Source organism: Mustela putorius, unplaced genomic scaffold (assembly GCF_011764305.1).
Source record: "Mustela putorius furo isolate JIRA1106 unplaced genomic scaffold, ASM1176430v1.1 tig00003835_pilon_pilon_pilon, whole genome shotgun sequence".
NCBI classification, from domain to species: domain Eukaryota; kingdom Metazoa; phylum Chordata; class Mammalia; order Carnivora; family Mustelidae; genus Mustela; species Mustela putorius.
Genome location: NW_025421988.1, coordinates 555,103 through 559,627, shown reverse-complemented (window position 1 = coordinate 559,627; position 4,525 = coordinate 555,103).

Below are 4,525 nucleotides of genomic sequence, written 5' to 3'. Positions count from 1 at the left end.
AATCTGATCCTGGAACTTTGTCATTTTGACCTTCTCTGCTGATTAAAATATTCTTCTTCATCAGCACCTACTGTTCTCCTCTCCTGGTGGGTCTCCGGAAGGGGTCTTCTCTAGCTCTTCTAGCAGGAGATGGGCACTTGCCCTCTACCCCTGTTGCCGGACCAACCATACCTATCCTGCAGGGTTAGGTCGGCCTGGCCTTTTATCTGTTGTTCTCTTCTGAGTCGTTAGTTTTTCATAGATACCGTGCTTTGCTTTTGTCAGGACTATCAAATCCCTTTTCTTGTGCCAGTGAAGCCTAAGAAACAGTCCTGATGAGAGAACCAGGAACTCGAACAGATCATATTTATCCTGAATGTTCCGTCCAAAATGAATAATACATTTCTGAGGAGCCTCAAGATCTCTGAGAAGGGAAGTTTCACCAACTCTGTCATGTAGGGGCATCAATTCTGATTCTGTGTCCATTTTCCTACGTTCCCAGCTAATAATTCTCTACCTCAGAAAGCCCACTCTCAACTGTTTCCTGTCTCAAAGGCAGTTGCTCTTAGAGTCTGCACATGGCACTTGGGGCCTGCTGGTCGTTGGCTACTGCCCTCTGTACCTCGGGTCTAACAGCTGCGGTGCATCAAGATGAGAACGTCTCTTGTTCTAAGACTTAATATAGTTTGGGGCACATGGAAATCAATAATCACTTTTTTAGTTGATCCAAGTGTTCGACCTTTCTTAAATATTCTAGTACCACAATTTACTTGTCTAAGATTTGTCCTCCCACCCATTTTAATATCTTTTACAGTGGCACGCACCTTGCTCTTGATGACATATCCTAGTTTAACTGAAAGCATTTCTCTTTCTTAGTTGAACATAAACTATAGTGCATCTTACCCTTGATGAAAGCTAGGATGCAATTAAATACTCTATTATGGTTACGATTCTGATATTTGAAATCCTCCGGTAGCTCCCTGTGCCCCCACAGTGTAGTACCTCACCTCCTCGGCATAGTATACAAACCATCTCACCCCCAGTATTAACCCCGGGCCTCAGCCTCCATCCCCAGGTGATGCTACCAGATCAGCTGTCAGTTGTCATGAACTTGCTGTAGTTTCCCGAATGCACTGTGCTGCCTCTTGGCACTTTGAAACTTGACACACTCATCCTCATTCTTCGCTTTGCCCTTGTCTATCACCTCCCCTGAAAATCTGTTCCTACGTGGCTTTTCCCAGCTCCAACCTACCGTTGGCAGTCTTTTATCTCCCTGTGGTAAAGCCTGTCACACTGAATCATGGACATGCCCGTTGTCCCCCTGAGAAGAGAAAAGGGACAGTGAGGGCCCCCCACCATTTGCAGCTCTAGTGCAGAGCCCCATGCCTGGCTTGCAGGAAATGCCAGATCATGAGACAAACGGAGATCATCCTCTGGCTAAAACCAGCTCGTCTTTGCCTACCGCAGGATCTGGATCAATAAAGAGCAGCCAGTTATTATTGCTGTTTTTCTAGGGATTTTTTCCCCATATATTTCCCAGGTCTTTACTCTTTTTAAAGCACTTTAATTCAGGCTTCAACCACTTCCTAGTCAGATCAGGTGAAATCATTTTCCTTCCCATACCCGCGAATATTTCACACCTAGTAATTCTTTTTTGAAAGATCTTATTTACCCATTTGACAGATCACAAGTAGGTAGAGAGGCAGACAGAGGGGGGGGAGCAGACTCCCCGCTGAGCAGATAGACCTATGTGGGGCTCCATCCCAGGACCCTGAAATCATGACCTGAGCCGAAGGCAGAGGCCTAAACCCCTGAGCCACCCAGGAGCCCCCATATCTGGTAATTTTTAATCAACTAGGATTGGCTGCATCAAATAGTTCCTTCTTCTTCAAATATAAATATATAAATATATTGATCAAGTCACGTGCATGTCTTAGGAGAATGTCATACCTTTAGTAGCAAACTTGAAATCTTGGCCATTGGTTTTGATTTTTGTTTTGGTTTGATTTGGTTCAGTTTTTGTAATTTTAAAAATCCCTCCAGCCCTTGGCTCTGTCTGACCTGATTGCTTTCAGCTGTTTCTGCAACAAAAGTGTCCTGGCAGCGAAAACTCTCATTGTTTACAGTGGCGCCCCCTTCTGAACACTTTGTTAATAAAAAGCTTTTTTTTTTTTTTTTTTTTGGCTATGGTATTGTGGAACAACAATGAGGTATTTCAAAGAGGTGAACCACAGATAAATTTCTCTAAGGGTGGGGTGAGGGTTACTCAAAAAAGAACTTGACAAGGCTTTTAAAGATATCGACAATCATTATAACATAACGTGACTTTTTGTTACCGTGTCTGAACTGGGCAAACACTTGTTGGCTTCCAAGAAAGACTAACATAGTTGAGATGGTTCTAGCGGCCTTCTAGCACAGGGTCTCATGAGGCAGGGATTCTAGCCACTGGCTGTGCAAAGCATGAGGCCTGTTAGTGATTTTATTTTTTCCTCTGCAGAATGGGTCTTTCTACATTCCAGGTCCTTTCTACCCCAATAAATAATGCGGCGATTCTCTCAGTGAGTTGTACTTTTGGTTTAAACAGCCAACTGTCTCTTAAAAAGGAATTTTCTTTAAATTTCTTTAAAAAAAAAGTTCTTTCAAAAAAATATTTTTTTTAATTTTTTATTTTTTAATAAACAGCCTACTGTCTCTTAAAAAGGACGTTTTTTAAAAGTCCTTTAAAAAGTCATTTAAAAAATTTTTTTATCTTTTATTTTTTAATCCCATATGTTTACTCTGATCGTAGAACTTTTTTCATTTTTACCTTCTCTGCTGATTAAAATATTCTCTCCAAAATGTCAGTTATTTGCACGTACTTGCACTGTAGACATTCTTTACATATTTTTTTAAAAATCCATTCACGATTCTTAGTGAAAATCCCTGGAATCTGAAACACTACCATTTGCTATTCATCGAACAGTTACTGTCTCCACTAAGTGACAGGGTTTCAGAGAACGTGAGCTCACAAGAGATGTAACCTTTTTTCCACTTTCTGCTACCATGTTCATTTCTATGTTACTCAGAGGAGCCTTCTTTGTAGAAACATATTATCCAATCTTTTATAAAGCTGAATTTAAATTTTGTCCCTTCATTCCCCACAACGCTTAAAAAGCCAAGCAAATTTTGTTCCTTTTCTTAAGAGCTCATAGATGGCATTTTTTTAGTGTTGCGTTTTTGAGTATTCATCACTCTTTATGTTACTTCTACTTCACAGATAAACAATTGCTAATGACAATGTGAACTTCCTACAAATGTGCAATCAAAATCCCTAGGTACACATTACTGAAGTTCTTCGTTCCCTTTAAACATTATTTCTCTCTTGATATGCATTCTCGTTTTCTATTATATTGCATTATAAAGATTTTTTTTAACAGACTGCATTTTTTAGAGTAGTTTGGGGATCAAAGTAAAATTCCCTTTCCCCACAAACACACAGTCTTCCCCATTATCAACATCCTGTACCACGGTAATAATTTTTCACGCTCACTGACCCTACACTGACACATCATTATCACCTCAAAGTCCACAGTTTACATTAGAGTTCACTCTTGGTGGGGCACCAGGGTGGCTCAGTGGGTTAAGGCTCTGCCTTCGGCTCAGGTCATAATCTCACGGTCCTGGGATCGAGCCCCAGACCAGACTTTCTGCTTGGCAGGGAGCCTGCTTTCCCCCAACCCCCGCTTTCCCCGCCTGCCTCTCTGCCTGCTTTGATGCCTGTCAAATAAATAAATAAAATCTTTAAAAAACCTTTTCTCATAGCGTTAACTCTTGGTATAGTATCTTATGCATTTTGACAACTGTGTAGCGATATATATCTAAAATATCATACATATCATACAGAACATTTTCACAGGCCTAAAAATCCTCTGTGCTCTGCCTTTTCATCCTCCTCCTCTCCTAACTGCTACAAACCGCTGATCTTTATACCATTTGCATAGTTCTGCCTTTTCTAGAAGATCATATAGTTGGAACCTTGCAACATGAAGCTTTTTCAAATTGACTTCTTTCACTTAATATGACGGATTTTAAGTTTGTTCCATGTCTTTTCATTGCTTGATAGCCATTTCTCTTTATCGCTGAATCATATCCCATTGTTTCAATGGACCACAGTTTATCTATCCATTCTCCTCCTGAAGGACATCTTAGTTACTTCCAACTCTTGGCACTTATGGGTAAAGCTGTTACAAACACAGGTTTATATGCAGGATTCTGTGTACACAAAGTTTTCGCTCTTTTGGGTGAGTACCAAGGAGCACGATTGCTAGATCATATGGTAAGAATATGTTTAGTTTTGTAAGAAACTGCCCAACTGTCTTCCAAAGGGGTAGCACCATTTTGGTGTTCTCACCAGAATGAATGAGAGTTTCTCTTGTTCCTCATCGTCAAAAGCATTTTATTTTGTCAGTATTTTGGATTATAGCCATTCTAATAGATGTGTAGTGATATATCATTGTTTTATTTATTTATTTTTTAAAAAGATTTTATTTATTTATTTGACAGAGAG